The following is a 17,943-nucleotide window of genomic DNA, read 5'->3' on the forward strand; positions in this document are numbered from 1 at the left end:
ACAAATAGCTTCAAACTAGACAGAAGTGTATGCTGAAAAGGAAGGAAATTTCTTGTTACCTTCCTAGCCCCTGTAAGCAGACTGCCCCACAATGGGAAGTTGATATTAACAGTCAAAAAGTATCGACTGTGTGTGTGTGCATATATAGGCATGTATGCATATGTATAAATACCTACACACATGATCCCACCTCTGTGCATACACATTCATATACAGCCGTGCAAACAAATATGCATAACCCATGCACTTCCTAGCCATGTCTGCATATAAATGGGACTCTCCTGTACATTTTGTTTTTGTGTCTGTTTCAATTTTTTACTTCAATAGCCAACTTGCCAAATAACTTCTTTTAAATTGTGGTAAAATACATGTAACAAAATTTCCCATCTCAAGTATACTGATATACTTATATTCGCACTGTTGTGAGAACCATCTTCAGAACTTTTTCATCTTGCAAAACTGAAACTACCCATCACACAAAGGCTCTCCGTTTCCCATCCTCCCAGCCCTTGGCACCCACCGTATTTTAACAATAGCACATTATTCTATAGTATGAATGAATCGAGCTGTGTTAAGATTCTCCCACAACTGAATATCTAGATTGTTTCCAATTTTGGTGTCACCCACATTGCTGCAGAGACTCCCTTTTGCACTGAGTGTGTGCTGGTAATTAATTTAATTGTTCAACAAGACACATTGCACACTCAAATGTCAAGCACTATTTTTGTCCTGGGGCTCACAGGATGTAGAAGACAGACCTGGCATTTTCTCTCATGCAGCTTAGATTCCAGTAGAGGGAAATAGAAAAATTTCAAAAAAACACTAAATGCAATATGAGACTGCAGGGAACCAGAACTTGCCACTCCAAAGTATGCCACTTTGGCATAAGGATTGTTTTGGGCTGAAAGCAAATGAGAAACAACAGATGAAGAAAGGATCTGTTCCTGGACCATCGCTTATCTGACTAAAAGTAGAAACTTCTGCAAAATGAGGACTGCCACCAGTCCCTCCACTGGGGAAGGTTGATGGCCATGGAGAGCATGCAGAGTCAACGCTCAGGTGGACCTGCACAAACACACCCACTCCTTGGATCCCCCTATGTGTTTACCTTCCCACAGCTCACCATCCTTGGGAGCCTGAAACTCCTTTCATTTGTCTTGTCACATCTCCACACACCTATTCTTCTTTGTGATAAACAAATGAAAAGCAATAGGATGTATTGGAGTATATGAGGAAGCCATTTGGTGTAAAACTAATTTGACCTGACCTTGTTTTTCCAAAAGGACCTGATGTGGCTTGTTAAGCATGCATTGTGCATCTGCTTTAAACATTTACAATGTCCCAAAGACAAGGATGATGCCCTTAAATATAGGGATGTAGTGTCCCCCCATATCGGCATTTCCTTAAGGGTAAACATTTCTTCCTGGAAACTAAGGATTAATTACCAACCTGCCATGTTCACCTCCTGCCCACTGACATGCTGTACCAGCTAAGTATCTTGTGACAGTAGTAAAAGAGATATTTCTATCATATGTGATGGATGCTCTTTGTTCCAAGATGGTATATAACCCCTATGTACACCCCACTTCTTCAGTGCCCTTCCTTCCTTGGGGAAGGAAGTCCCCCAAGGCTATAATCCTCAGACCTGGCTCATAATAATCTCACCCTAATTTGATTTGTAGATTGGTTATGGATTATTTGCATTGACAATTGTTAAAATGCTATACAAGCCCAAGTTCTAACCTTCCCTGTGAGCTGCTCGTCCTTGAGTTTCCCGCGCGTGTGCACAAGGCACGTGTTAGTAAATTCTGTTTGTTTTTCTCTTGATAATCTGTCTTTTGTCTGTCTAATGTGACAGGTCCATAGGTGGAGAACCTATGAGGACAGAAGAAAAAAAAATTTCTTCTTCCCCTAAAGGACCCTGAATTGGATTCTGGAACAGAAAGAGGACATTAGTGGAAAAACTGATGGAATCTAAATGAAGTTAGCAGTTTAGTTAACAGTAAGGTACCAAGGTCAGATTTGCAGCTTTGACAAATGTACCACGATCTTGTAATCTGTTAACATTAGGGGAAATCGGGAGGGGTCTGTGAGAGCTCTGTGATCCAGCTTTGCAACTTTGCTGCAAATCTAAAATTATTCCAAAGTATAAATTTACCGTAAAAAAGAAAGCAAAAAAATAATAATAATCAAATTTACAAAGACCTGGCAGATGTGTGTTTTAGGATAAAAATGAAACTGGATGACCTGATGGGAATTGATTAGGGGCCACATTGCATTTAGTGGTAAGAACAGACTTATTTGGGGAGCGGGGGATGCTAACTGTTCAGGCGTAGAAGGTTGCAGATAGGCATCAGCACCCACTGAGAAAGTGCTAGAATTGCAGAATCGCAGACCCCACCCCAAACCTACTGCCTCAGAAGCTCTGGGGGTGGGAGATCAGCAATCTGTATCTCACCAGCTCTCCAGGGATTCTTGACACAGCTCAAGTTTGAGAGCCACTCAAACTTTGGAGGCAAGGCAGAGAGTTTGGTCATTTTTTGTATGAGCTAGGCAAACATGTCAGAAGGATTCACGCACACTGGTTAACGTCATAAATCCTGCATTTGCTACTGCTCTCATCTAAGAGGTGTCAGTGTTCAAGAGCCAGATGACGTGAGGGAAGGGGTGCTGAGGAGAGATTTTCACATGTTGATGTATATGGGGTAGCTATTCTGGTTCAAAACTGATCCAGCTTGAACTAAAGAAACCTGACTTACGGCCTGTCAAACATACATTGTCCATCTGCTTTAACCATTAAAGTAGCGAACGCATTAAACATTATCTCAAAGTAAAAGAATGCACTCTCTTAAGATAAGACAGCATACTTCCCCTTCTCTGCCCTATTGGTAACACCCATACTAGCCCTCTTCACTACATCAGGGTCATGTTGACCTGCTAGTTTGTAACTGAATACCTCTTTGAAACTTTGATGGAAATGTATCCTGAGTGTGTTTAATGTATGTTCTTTGTTCTAAAAAGGTATAAGATTGTCCTGAAAACCATGCTTCTCCTGAACTGCTTTCTTCCTTCCTGGAAACTGCCTTCCCGGATTATAATCCTCATTCTGGCCAAGTAAAGGTCACCTTACCTCTCTTATCTACTATTCTCATCGACAGTGCCATGGTCAGGCTGAGATCTGATGGTAACATGGACTAAGGGGGTAAATGAGAGTTGGGTTTCCAAGGTACAGTTGATGTGATGAGCTGAAGAAAGGGGTGTGGGAAGAAAGAGCTATGGTAAGTACAGACAAGCATTTTGGACATAGATGTGTCACTTCCAAAATCCCAAGCACTTAAACATTGAGAGCAATAATTTCCTCTACCCTCTTAGGTTTTTCAACTGGGGGCTGTGAATTAAACTAACAAAGGCCAGATTAACAGGAGGAAAAAGGATACAACTGTATTAATATTTTACATGCAAAGAAGTTCCCAGAAAATAATTAAAAACTCCAGGAAGTGATAGAATCAGGGGCTTAATTACTCTTTTAAGTAAAGAGGGTTTGGGCTTTGAGGGGTGGTCAATTGGGAGAAAGTGACTAGGAAATATATGGGGGAAACTAATGGAAGATCAAGGTGATTTTAGCAAGGTTTCTTGGGTAGACTCCTCTTGGTGCCAACTCTCCATCTGCAGTGATAAGAGTTGCTCTCTTTCTGGCACAATACAGCAGGACACCTTCACAGAGGGAAATTTATGTTCTGCTTTTAAATGGATAAGAGCAAGGCAGAGAACTTGTCATGCATCTGTTGATTTCCAACTGCTTTCAGCTCACTTATGTCAAAGGGGCACGTTTTGGGTGGCACGTTCTCATTCCCGCCCCTGGTACTTCCAAATCTGGTTGCCAGCAGAACTTTCTCAAGTCCCAATTCCAACAGAGACATCTAAACATGGTACCCTACCCACGTCCTTGCTGCCACTGGCTCTTATCAAGTTTCACTTTTTTGAATTTTCTTTCACAGTCTGATCATTACAATCTATCTCACCGTGACTCCAATGCCCTTTCTCTGAATGCTGCTGGGGTCAGTCACTTGGCATGCTCCTTGCCATTTGAACCATCCCTCCCCTACCTTACTTCAACCATTTTCTTATGATGTTATCGGTTTGAACCATTCGCCCTTCGTATTCTTTTTTCTCAAGCTAATGCAAAAGATTGCCTTTAGATAATTAGATTGAAAGCTGAGATATATCTTGGGTTGCATTTGTTTCTATTGTTGCTCACAAGATAAGAATCCCAGAGAAAAGTCTAAGAATTTAGAAGGAGCATGGGATGATTAGAAAAGAGATAGTATTGTATTCTTCTTGAGTGGATAAGTGGGTAAGAATCTTCTAGCCAACATCTTCTGTATTCCAGTCATTACAGGGTATAAATCAAGGAAAGTGCTTACTGAAAGATAAACGTTGATCAGTAGCTTCCAAACATCCTTTACATCATTAAATTCTTTGACAACATTCCATTATGCCTTTCCTCATTGAGTAAGGAGAAGAGAAATGTCCTTCCCTCAAAAGGATGTCTGGGCCAGCCATCGTTATAGCTGGTTTTCTTCGTTTCCATCCCCACCCTCTCAATTTCATATTAAATCCTTGTTCCCACCCAAAGACGGTCATGCAATAACGGATACTGCATTGCGTCTTTCTCATGGTCCTACAAATTCATGTGGAGAAAATTCCACACTCGAAAAAAGAAAAAGAGGGATTTTAAAAATCTGTTTCTTAACTTCCTAGTTGTCTCTTGGAAGGGAGGGGCATTAACTTAGAATAATCAACATCTTTTATTTAAATGAGAGCATTCCTGTGTGGTCGCTGCAGAATGAGGGGGACCAAAAAAGCCAGTGTTTATTATTCATCATAAGGGTTTGATCTGAACCAGGCGGTCTCTTCTTAGCTTTGAGTTAGAAATGAGACCAGAGAGAGAAGCTTGTTAACAAGGTACACTTCACAGTTTTTAGTTGAGCAACATTGTAATATATTAGTAAAGAAACAAGATGTTGTAATATAAACACTAACGCCAGCTAGGATTTAGGTGAGAACACTGTCAGAAAAATATTGGTTTTGTAATTTTTTTTCCGGTGTTACTTAACCCATCTTTGGAAATCCACCTCAAATTCACAAACCCAACACTCCATAAATCAGAGGTCAATCAACCACCCCCAAGTGCCTTCTGTTGCCTGTATTTGCATGACCCTTGAGCTAACAGTTTTTATATTTGTAAATGGTTGGGGGGAAAAAAATGAAAAAGAAAAACTATTTAGTGAATGTGTGAAAATTATGTGAAACCCAAAATTCCGTGTCTATAAAGTTTTCTCGGAACACACTCATTCATTTCTGTGCCATCTCTGTACAGGGGAGCTGACTTTCAAGCATAAAATAAAATAAATATTTGTTACCGTATGATTTCCTTCATTAAGTAATAGATAATAACAACAATAAACAAACACATAGAGACAGAGATTGGATTGGTGGTTACCAGAGGGGAAGGGGGGAGGGGAGAGGGCAAAAGGGATAATTCGGCACATGTGTGTGGTGATGGGTTGTAATTAGTATTTGGGTGGTGAACATGATGTAATCTATGCAGAAATAGAAGTATAATGATGTACACCTGAAATTTATACAATGTTATAAACCAATGTTACTGCAATAAATAAAAAATTAAAAAACAATAATAATAAAAAATAAATAAATATTTGTCTGAAAGAAAATTTAAACTCACAGTCTCTGGATTCAATAACTCATATGTTAATCATTTTAGTAGAATAGTTATTTTTAGCTCTACAGTATAATCAGTTTAAGTTAGCATCAGAAAAGAATATAGGTTTTCTGAATTATGCATTCCATATGGCCCAGCAAAACCACACACACACGCCATATATACACATATATATATATATGCAAATATTTAAGTATACAAATATGTACATATATGTACAAAGCTATCTGTGGCATAAACACACAGGGTGGCGGTTTCCTTGGTAAGGGCTTCTGCATCCTGGTCAATATGTTATCTCGCTTTCTGGATGCTGATAACATTTTTTTGTTGATGAGGAGGATGAAAGACTTTCCCCCTGCCCTCCTAGGTTAGAAAGCCGAGTCTGTGAAATAAAGTGACAACAGGCAGAATAATAGGAGAAAAGAGATACAAATTTATTAATGCTTAATATTATGTGCATGGGGGTGTCACAGAAAAAAATGTGAACACCCAAAAAGTGGTGAGTTTTGAGAACTTATCTATTGTCTTAATAGGGGAGCGGGAGGGGGATGTGGGCCCCACAGGAGAGAGTCAATGATTTTAGGAAAGATGGCTGGACCCTTAGAAGAACAGATGGGAGGTGTGACAGTTTGTGACAAGGTCTGTCTGGTGTGGGGTCGACCTCTTGCCTCCTCTTCTCTGACAAGATTCAATCTTCCAGGTCGATGACATTCCCGGGAGGGGAATGCTGAGAACTGGGTTCCTTCTGGGGGAATGTTAGTCAGATAATTCAGAGCAGACTTCTCTGTATCTGCAGGTTTTCAAGTGTCTCCAGCTCAAAATAATCAACACGCCAAAGCAACACATTTTGGAGGGTCGCATGCCCCGAACTCCTTCATCCAATTTTCCCTCTGGGAGCTATGTTGCAATTCAATATTTTTACATATAGAGAACACCGCTTTCAAAAGGCATGCAAACAACATGTCTCTCACGTCATTTGTGTCGATCTGACGTTGCTGTGTGTTTGCATGTGGGTGCTTTTATGTGTCTGCTCCTTGTAACATTTTTATTCATTTTATTTTTCTGGTCCCATCTGCCTTCCATTCAATCGGAGGTCCTCAAACTTTATTCAGCTAAGAATTGCAAACGGGAGGAAACAGTTTTCCTGGGCCCTCTGAGGGTCTCTGACTGGGTCTGAAAATTAAACTGACAGAGACAGATGAACAGGAGAAAAGCATGCACATTTATTTAGTATAAGTTTTTTTTTTAATAATTTTATGTATTTATATTTTTCCCCCCCAAAGCCTCAGTAGATAGTTGTATGTCATAGTTGCACATCCTTCTAGTTGCTGTATGTGGGATGCAGCCTCAGCATGGCCAGAGAAGTGGTGCGACGGTGCACGCCGGGGATCTGAACCCGGGCCGCCAGCAGTGGAGCGCATGCACTTAACCCCTAAGCCACAGGGCCGGCCCTATTTAGTATAAGTTTATGTGACATGGGGGTCTTCGTGAGGAAATGAAGACCCGAGGACACAGTCAGACCTGAGTCTGTCCTGGCGGGTTTGATGGAGAGTGGGCGGTCATGGAGGAACATGACAGGGTTGAGAGGATGAGGTTAGCGCAGGAAACTGGGGGAAATTTAGCAAAGTCTGTTTGGGAGGATTCTTCTTGTGTCCCCCTGTCTCGGAGATAAGGATGCTCCCCTCCTCCGAGTACTGGGAGGGCACCTCTCACGTGAGGGTCTGATGACTTCGTTCAGGGGAGAAGGGTGGTGAAGGTCAGAGAGACCTTCTTGCTTCTGCCATTTTCTCCAACTCCTCCAGCTTAAAATATCCAAAATGCCAAGGTTCCACATTTTGGGGTAAAGTGTCCTGCACCCCATCAACCACTTAAAGGACTATCTAAGATAGAATTTTCCAGCTTCCTCAACAGGCATTTTGATTCAGTTACCCTGGGATATGTCACAAGAATCTGCTGTTTTACAAGGACTTAGTAATTCTGAGGCAGAGGGTTCCTGGACGAAGTTTGAGAGACCCTAAAACCCAAAAGCAACCCAACGCAGACCCAGAGGATGAGCATTTTGAGTTGGAAGGAAAGTGTCCCTTGAAGTGAGTTTGAACCTGACACTGAAATTCATCTGTGTGCCAAGCACACCACCACGTTTCCATGAAAAGGAACATACATTTACCTAAAAAACAAATCAAGAGGATGATGAAGGGTTGGGTTAACACCATGCCCATTCACCCCTCTTGGGTGGTTTTAAGTTTCTTAGAATAGCCATATCCTACCTGGATTGGCCAAAACTCTGCTTTCTTCAACAAGAATTTGCTGTGTGCTCTTAGGGGGTCACTTCACCAGGGAAGTCCACTCTCTGAAGATTTTCAACAAGGTCCCTATGTAAATCTTCTCTCCTGGAAGTCAAAACAAGACCTGCATTAAAGATTTGTTTTTTTTTTAAAAAACTTTTTTCCTCCCTTAAGTTCTGTTTGTGCCGTAAAAACTCTATGACTTCACATGTGGCAGACTGACCTTTTCCTCAGTTTTCTTAAAACACATTATACTTTTATTTATACTGTGCAGTTTACCACTTAGTCCTAAACGTTTGGTGCTTATCAATTTACCTTCTTAATATATAACAGGCTCCCTATAGAGGGATCTCTTTTCTTACTGCCTCTGCATCCCCTCCAGGGTTTTCTTGGTCTGGACCAGCAAGGAAACCTTCAACTCTGTATTTTTTTAACAGAGAGATTGGTTTTTCTAGTGATGCCAAGAAATCGCATTGAGGATTTTAAAAACTTCTAGTGTCATACAGTCAGGAATTCTACATCAATTCTGCTTATATTCTCAGTATCACATTAAATTGAGGCATTAAATCCAGTGTAATGATACTGTAATGGTGGATACATTCTTATTACTCATTTATCAAAACCCATACAATGTATTCCACCAAGAATGAACCCTGATGTCAACAATGGACTTTAGTTAATAATAATGTATCCATATCACCTCAATTGTAACCAATGTATCACATTAATTCAAGATGCTAGTAATAGTGGAAACTGTAAGAGTGAGTGGTTATATGGGAACTGTTGACACAAAATAACCAATAACCATTCTATAGATAAGAGAGATAAGGTGAGTTTTACTTGAGCCAAACTGAGGATTATAACCTAGGAAAGCCTTTTCCAGACAGGAAGAAAGCATTCTGGAGAAGCCTGGTTTTCAGCATAGTTTTATACCTGTTTAGAACAAAGAACATACATTAGACATGCCCAGGATACATATCCGTCAATGTTGCAAACAGGTATTCAGTTGCAAATTAGCAGGTCAACATGACCCTGATGTTGGGAAAGGCTCTAATCTGAGTGTTACCAATAGGGCGTCAGAGGAGAAATATGCTTTCTTATCTCACGAGAGTGCATTCTTTACTCTAATGGTTAAAGCAGATGTACAATGCATGTTTGACAGGCCATAAGTCAGCCTTCTTTAGTTCAAGCCAAATCAGTTTTGAACTTGAATAGTTACCCCATATACCTTGTGGGAGATCAGAATTGGCCACTCCAAGATGGGTCTCTTTGGCTTGATTACTTTTATGAACAAAAGACTGAAAGAAACTTTGACCTTCCCCCTAACTGCCTAAAAGAATTTAAGATAGCAGGTCTGTGCCAGGAAGCAGCTAATACTGTGAGATAACTGTAGCATAATGCAAAATAAGTGTGATAAGAAAAAAGCACCAACAAGCCCATTTTTATCAAAGTTCTGTCTCTCCGGTCAGGTTGCCTATAGGTGGCCCAGCAAACACTTTTTACCAAACATTCTCTTTTCTATCTCCGTGTGAATTGCCTTCCTCCCCTTTGAGGTCCCAAACTACCACCCCCAACATCCTCCATTGTCTTTAGCTGAAGATGATATTTAAGGTGGTGGCTTCAGTCATTTTGGTGAGTTACTCAGTTTTCCTGGGTTTCACCCGTGCGTACATGTGATTAAACTTTGATTTTCTCCTGTTATTCTCTCTCATATCAATTTAGTTCTTAGACCAGCCAGAAGAACCTAGAGAACAGAGGAATTTTTTTTCCCTCACTTACAACTTCAATACGTGAAAATCTCTTGTCAATTGTAACAAACGTATCACATTAATTCAAGATGCTAATAACAGTGGAAAGTGTACTGGTGAGTGGTCATGTGGAACTCTCTCTATCTCCTGCCTCTTTTTCTGGAAATCTAAACTGCTTTAAAAATAGTCTCTCATTTAAAAACAAAATGATTGCCCTCTATCGGTACACTTGTATTTTTACCACAAAATTTCGCTGACTTTGGAAATGAGGAAATCGAGTTTCTTTCATTCCCAGTCACTAGTAAACGTATATTTTTTTGCAGAGAAACAGTTTCATGCATCTCTTTCCCCCCATGTGCAAATAACAGACTTCCTTCCCCAGTCCCTGATGGCTGTGGGATTTCATGGGTGGTTAAGTCTGTTGTTTCTTTTCCTTCTTCCCACAGGGGCTGCCTGTGAAGTCTCAGGAGGTCAGCAGGCTGAAGGAGTCCACCCCAAGGATCCATTGCCTTCCTACAGCTGCATTTAGATCCTTAGGTGCTAATCTGCCTGGATTAGGAATATCGCATTGGGGCAAATTGATTGAAGTTTGTTTACATAGAGAAATCCCTCCAAGCAAATTTTTTCTGTCTATAAAATAATGTGCCCTTTAGTTTGTTTTGTATTCCCCATTCATAAAAGCAAAGCAACTGTAAATTTTTACGGCAAGTCCAGGCTCCTTACTTCCTTCATTTGAATAACAAAAGGGAGCTATTTGCTGAAAAGGAGAACAGAGGAGTTCAGGGTGCAAACAGAGGCTTGTTCTTTTAAGAGATGAATGGGAGGCACAGGAGAACTTGATTGATTCCCAGCCTGGGGTCAGGCTCTAGCCCTTTGCTCCCCTCTCTAAACCTCACTCTTTTTATTTGCAAATGGGGTAAATAATAATGACGCCACCCTCAGGAGGTTGTGTGCCCTGGTGAGCTGAAATGTGTAATAAAGTTTTAGAAGACGCCCTAGCAGGTGTTAAGAACTAGTGTTGGGGGCCGCCCCGTGGCTTAGCGGTTAAGTGCGCACGCTCTGCTACTGGAGGCCTGGGTTCGGATCCCGGACACACACCGACGCACTGCTTCTCTGGCCATGCTGAGGCCGCGTCCCACATACAGCAAATAGCAGGCTGTGCAACTATGACATACAACTATCTACTGGGGCTTTGGGAAAGGAAATAAGGAGGAGGATTGGCAATAGATGTTAGCTCAGAGCCAGTCTTCCTCAGCAAAAAGAGGAAGATTAGCACAGATGTTAGCTCAGGGCTGATCTTCCTCACAAAAAAAAAAAAAAAAAGAACTAGTGTTGGCTAACATTAACAGGAGGATTCTTTGTAAAGGGTTAACACGACGATTAACACACGGTAACTTTTCATTACTAGTAGTAAGTAATTATTTGGTCTAAAAGATGTACAGCCGACCAGCCTTCTCTGTAGCCACCCAAATCCTTCTTGCATATATATGCGTCCACCTATCCAACTTTCCCCCGGGTCAGGAAGCCTAAAATGGAAGGGCATCCCAGCCCTTTGTCGACCACAGCAGCCACTTCGTCCTGGAGTTGTAAGAGGATGAGTTGTCATCCAGGGAGGAACACGCTCAGGGCCGTGCATTCTGTGTTAGCCAGCGTTCCCCAGGGAAACAGAACCATTAGAAGTTTTATATAGATATAGACATAGATACAGTTATACATATAGTGATAGATATAGACATAGGTATAGATATACATGTTGATATAGATAGATATATACACACATCCTATTGGCTATGTATAGATAATATATATATAATCCTATATGTAATGCTATATATATATATTAAATATATAAAATCCTATATATAATATATATAAAATCCTATTGATTTTATATACATGTGTATATATAGACAACACACACATATATATACAGTCATGCATCACTTAACGATGGGGATACATTCCAAGAAATGCATCTTTGGGTGATTTCATTGTTGTGTGACTATCATTGAGTGTACTTACACAAACCTGGATGGTATAGCCTACCACACACCTAGGCTCTATGGTACTAATCCTATGGGATCACCTTCGTATATGTAGTTCGTCAAAGAATGAAATGTTATTATGCAACACATGACTGTGTGTGTGTGTATGTGTGTGTGTGTGTGTGTACACATCCTATTGGTTATATATATAGAGAGAGAGCAAGAGATTTATTTATAAGGAACCAGCTGACTCAACTATGGAGGTCGACAGGTCCCAAGCTCTGCAGGGTCGTTTGGCAAGCTGGGGACCCAGGAGAGCTGGTGGAGTAAGTTCCTGTCCAAAAGCCAGCAGGCTCGAGACCCACGATGAGGCGATGTTTCTGATCAGCAACAAAGGCAGGAAAAAGCCAATGTCCCAGTTCAAAGGCAGTCAGGTGAGAGGAATTCTCTATTACGTGAGGGAGGTGACCCTTTGTGTCCTATTCACACCTTCAACTGATTAGATGAGAACCACCCACATTGGAGAAGGCCATATGCTTCACTCAGTCCACTGATTCACATGTTAATCTCATCCTGAAACACTATCCAGACACACCCAGAAATAATATTTCACCAAACTTCTGTGCAGGGTGGCCCAGCCGAGTTGACAAGTACAATTAACCATCACATGTCCTCAATGCCCCCTTCTCAGCAAAGTGGTAATTGTTTGCTGTGAGGGACCTTCTCGCCCCCTCCACGCTCCAGCCCTCAATCTCAATGCACTGTACTGCGTACAGGTTGTGCTGGCTAATTTTCTACGACCACCTGCCTAGACTATGGTGCCTGGTTCTTCGGCCAAACACTCGTTGAGGTGTTGCTGTGAGGGTATTGGGTCGACGGGATTAACACCTACGATCTGTAGACTTTTAATAACACAATGTATTCTCCATCATGTGGGTGGGCCCTGTACAATCAGTTGAAGGCCATACAAATAAAAGACTGGGCTTTCCCAAAGAAAAGGAGATTCTGCCTGAGTTTCCGGCCGGCAGTCCTGCGGCATTCTGACTCCAGGCTGCAACACCAACGCTTTCCTGAGTCTCCAGCCTGCTGGCCTGCCCTACAGATTGCAGACTTGCCAGCTCCCACGGCCGCATGAACCACTCCCTTAATATAAATCTGCACGCGCAGTTGTATCCTCCTGGTTCTGTCTCCCTGGGGAACCCTGACCAGCACACTGGTAAACAGAAGCCACCCAGCCATCACCCCCACCACCCTACCATTTTGCTGCCCGAGGAAGAGGTGCACTCTGCAGAAAAGCAACCCGAAACCAGTGCCCAGGAAGTGCCTAAAGGGATACGCACTTAGAAGGACGGAATCCAAAACGGGCCGCCCAGGTTCCGTACAGGAGTGTTTGCAATTTGGTAGTTTCACATCAGTGAGTGGGGTTGAGCAGATGACTTCATCCAATGGCTTACGGGGTGTGGGGGAATTTCCTTGACCAAATCCACAGGCAGTGGCCTGTAGAAAGCAAAACAGGCAGGGCGGGCTATAATGGTGTCATTAAACACAGGGGTATACTACCGTATGTATGAGAGTACGTGCGCAGAGGCTCCTGGCCTCCACGTGAGGGGGAGTCTACCGTATATATGATAGTACATGCCCTGCCTCCAGTCCTCCAGGTGAAGTGGAGTCTACCGTATATATGATAGTATATGCCCTTACTCCAGTCCTCCAGGTAAGGTCGAGTCTACCGTATATATGACAGTATATGCCCTGACCCCTGTCCTCCAGGTGAAGTGGAGTCTACCGTATATATGATAGTATATGCCCTGACCCCAATCCTCCAAGTGACGTCGAGTCTACCATATATATGACAGTACATGCTCTGATTCTAGTCTTCCAGGTGAAGTGGAGTCTACCATATGTATGACAGTATATGCCCTGACTCCAGTCCTCCAGGTGAAGTGGAGTCTATCGTATATATGATAGTATATGCCTTAATTATGTTCCCAATATTGCAGCAATGCTATGAAGAGGCATGGGCTTCATCTCATAAAATGAGGTGGCGTTTTTAATTATCTACTCCAGCTGATTGTTCAAAATTGCCAACGTGATTATTCACCCCTCAAAATGTTCTTTCTCTATTTGATTATCACCGTTGAGAATTTTAACAATTAAATCATGACAGCATTTCTTTATGATGGGACAAGAACGTTTTGCAATCTCTGCTGAACATGACACTTCCCCCAAGTCATTTATCTTCCTAACTCACTTTTGAAGGACCAACATTTCCTCCTGGGATATAATGTAAGTGAGTGTTTAGAGCTCCAAGTGTTTTTGGCTTTGATGCTGACATCGTAGCATCTTTAATACATTCTTTCATCCATATCTTCCCCCACTTATTCAGAAAATACTTCTGGGAAGACCAAGCATTACCTCATTATGTGTTGAAGTTGTTGCACTTCAAAAATTCTGGATAGTCACAGTTTTCTCGGAATCAGAGCATCTGAATTTTATCAGGTGCTGACAAGAAGTGAATGAATTTATAATTCATCAGACCTGATTATATGAATTGCACTGCATAAACATCCTCTATGGTATAGAAGGCATGAAATCATAATTTATCCCATCTAACCAAGACCACTTTTCCCTACTTATTCATTCTCATGGTCATTGAGGTTTCTTGCTCACAAATTCTATATATGATGTTAAGAAAAGCCACTACAGGTGCAGAAAGAGAGTATTAATAACTTACATGCACACAGTGATCCATGGCTTTCTTCTTATTTAATTCCTTATGAGGAAGGCATAGTTACTGTGGAAATGCGTTTGACCCAAAGGAGAATGTGGACCCACTCCTGGGGCTCTATTGTTAATTCTTTCTGTCCTATTCTGAAATATCTCTACTTTTCCTTTTTCACAGAAAAGCATTTGACTGGTAAGCACAAGTATGAGTCAGTAAGTTATAAATTCTCTATAAAACAAGCCACTCTTTATTCAAACATAATTGTATTTTGAATCAATACTCTCTTGGAGGACCAGTAAAATTTTGATCCCACACACACACCTAAATTCAACTGCAGCCCCCAAGCCATCACTGTCAATATCCCATTATATTCTCACATAAGCTCATTCATATTTTCTTTTTCCCCATTTTCTGGGTCTGATCTGCCGCTGTATGGTTCGTAAAATAGGCATATGTGGCCAGCTCTAGACATATTTACAAACTGAGTACATTTCTCTTCAGCTTTCTCACCTCTGCTACTTGTACCTCTGCACTTTATTCCTTAAAATTCACCCCTCCTCTCCCGCCGCTCACAATGTAGGTTTTTGTTCCAACAGCCCTGAGGAGAGTAACCCGAAACTCCAGTTCACAATGAGGTATTGAGGGTTTTGAGAGGCAGAGAAAGCTTGCAAAAACACTCAGAGTTTCAAGCTTATAGAAGAATGAAAACACACACCATCGTCACACATGGTTTTCATCGAAAGAACCGAATTAATTCAAAAGCGGTCAGTGTTTTTAAAATTAATTAGTGCTCTGCCTCTTGGTGGAAAACCAAAGCCTCGTCTTGTTTCACAGCAAACTGAGGTTGATTTGTTTTTTTCTATTTTTCTATTGGAGCAGATGGTTTGCATTAACAATGATACTTGCTAAGGGAAGTCCAGTCTTTGGGGAGATTCCTCCCCAAAGTTTCATGAGCCACTCCTCTAGTCTGAGTGAGTGTGTAGAGAATAACTCCACACAACAAGGCACCAGGTCATTTCATTTCTCTCCTGCATCATCCTCTGTGACAACATGTCTGAAGGTCCCCATGAGGCACCGTCCATCCTCCAAACGGATTCGGACCACTCCCCAGGAACCTCCTTGCTGGTGCCCTTGAAGACGGAGCCGCTCCTTGGGGCCAAAGCAGTCATCACAGACCAATCCCACTCCCCCCACAACAGAAATTGGAACGGATGCAAGAGAAAGAATGAGTCAATGAATAATAGAAAAAAAAATTCCCTGAGCTCACTTAAATGATCGTTGTTCCTGACAAATGATCCCAAATCCTCACCGTGGAGAGACTGATTATACAGACAGACAATGGCTAGACCATCTCTAAAAACAGAACTCTGTCCTACAGCCTGCAACAACCTGCACAGGAAGCCCAACACCCCCTTGTGGCAATTGGCCCGGAATGGCCAGAGCTTGACCAATAACTGCCAGCATCCTTAATTTTAGCCCCCGTTTCCAAATTCGGACCAACCAGAGAAGGGCAAACGTGCACCTGTAACCAATCACATAGGATGCCCCACTTTTGGTTCGCCATCTCTAGCTCCTTCCCGGTGCCAACAGCCTCCAATCAGGCCATGCTGGAAACTTCTCTTTTATCCACTCCTTTGCCCGCCTTTGAGTCTCCACCAAAAGTGAGTGATGGTGGCTGACTCCCTTGCTAAAACCAGCTCTGAATTAAATAGCCTCTGCCTGTTCTCATTTGGTGGTACTTGTTTACGCCCACAGCATCATTTCTACATCCCTCACTCCCTGTGCCCTGCCTCCTATTTTCAGTTCCCCAGGTCTCTGCTTTCTCGTGTCTCTGAGCCTTGGCACTGCCATCTGCTTGCTAGAAACCCTGAGCCTGCTCCCTCCTTCTTCCCTCCAGGTGATCTTGCCACCTGCCAATCACCCCCCCAGGGCTCAGTCAGGTGCACTGGCATCAGGAAACCTGCTCTGATCCCTCTATCCCCGTCCCTAGAGCATGCCCAGCTGCCCAAGGCAATCTGTACCAGGTGTCATCGAAGCCTGCTCATTTGTCTGCCCTTCTTTCCTCCTGAGCCCAAAGCTCACGAAGGTGAAGAAATCCATTGAGGTCTCCTTTGCGTGGCTAACCCCAATCTCAGCGTCTGGCAGATCTTGGCTTCCCAAAAAGCATTTATTGATGAATTAATGCACAAATTGTGAAGTCTCCTCCTTGCACCCAAGTGACTGTTCTGTAATTATTCATCCACAGTGGAATTTCAAAAGGAGTTGGGGGACCAGCCTGGTGGCGCAAGGGGTTAAGTGCGCGCATTCTGCTGCAGCGGCCCAGAGTTTGCCGGTTCGGATCCCGGATGCGCACAGACACACCACTTGGCTAGCTATGCTGTGGCAGCATCCCATACAAAGTGGAGGAAGATGGGCACGAAGTTAGCCCAGGGCCAGTCTTCCTCACCAAAAAAAACAAAAAAAAAAGATGAGGATTGGCAGATGTTAGCACAGGGCTGATCTTCCTCACACACACACAAAAAAAGGAGTTTGCACAAAGTTGGAGAAGCTATTTATTCTCTGCAGGTAAAGACAGGACCTTAGTATCCCATGAAAATTGTTTCCCAGCTAAAAAGATTGCAGCTTGATTAACGGGTTGGGAAGGTGGGGTCAGCTTTCCCATTTGTGTCTGTCTGTGAAAAGTAGAAGAACAAGTTCACTTAGCTGAGAGCCAAAGTCTTACTCCTTGGAGAGGATTTTTGTTCATCTGAAAGAGGAATTTAATATTGTAAACTGATGTATAAAACATACAAACACACAGATATAGTTATTTCATCAGTTTTAAAATGGTCTAATGACAGATACACATCTGTTTGCTTGAGAATTATTTGAACACTTCTATGTTCTTAAGGCTTTCAAAAAACAGCAACCCACAGGAGAGAGGAGAAAGAGATTTTCCCAATATTACATCTCCCTTTTCTTTTTTTCTCACTGCATTTTAGATAAATGGGTTAAAAATGCTTATGGTAAAAAAAAAAAAAAGTTAAATATACACATGCATGAAAGATTAAAAACAAAAGAACACTTCCTTTATTTTTTTCACATCCTTATAATTTCAGTTATAATTTAACATATATCCTTTCACTTGCAAACTTTTAATTAATTTATTGATATAATTTTTAGCATAAAGTGCATTATATTGCACATACTCTTTGTAACTTGTTTTCTACTCAACAATATACCATAATTTTTTCGTTTTATCATATAAATAAACACCTGATCCTTTTTAACAGCCATATAATAGACCATTGAATATATTTATTCTAAGTGAATTTCCCAATCTCCCACTGACATATTTGTATTCTCTCTCTTTATTATAATGTTATATGCAACATCAGAATAAACATTATTGCACCTACAATTTAAAATATTTCCTTGAGTTGTATTCCTAGAAGTATAATTTTCTTCGTCCAAGAAT

The 17,943-nt window shown here is 41.7% G+C and overlaps 1 long non-coding RNA gene across 1 annotated transcript; it reads right to left on the reverse strand.

Moving 5' to 3' along the window:
* Nucleotides 1–6,191: 6,191 nt before the first annotated feature.
* Nucleotides 6,192–13,229, reverse strand: LOC147912037 (uncharacterized). The gene is made up of 3 exons (XR_015550678.1): nucleotides 13,102–13,229; nucleotides 8,011–8,133; nucleotides 6,192–6,928 (listed from the first exon to the last, which is right to left on the reverse strand). It is a non-coding gene; the product is annotated as an uncharacterized LOC147912037 (long non-coding RNA).
* Between the last annotated feature and the right edge of the window lie 4,714 nt (nucleotides 13,230–17,943).

The sequence above is a fragment of the Ceratotherium simum genome, chromosome X, assembly GCF_057802395.1.
Source record: "Ceratotherium simum simum isolate JZ-2026a chromosome X, ASM5780239v1, whole genome shotgun sequence".
Lineage (NCBI taxonomy): Eukaryota > Metazoa > Chordata > Mammalia > Perissodactyla > Rhinocerotidae > Ceratotherium > Ceratotherium simum.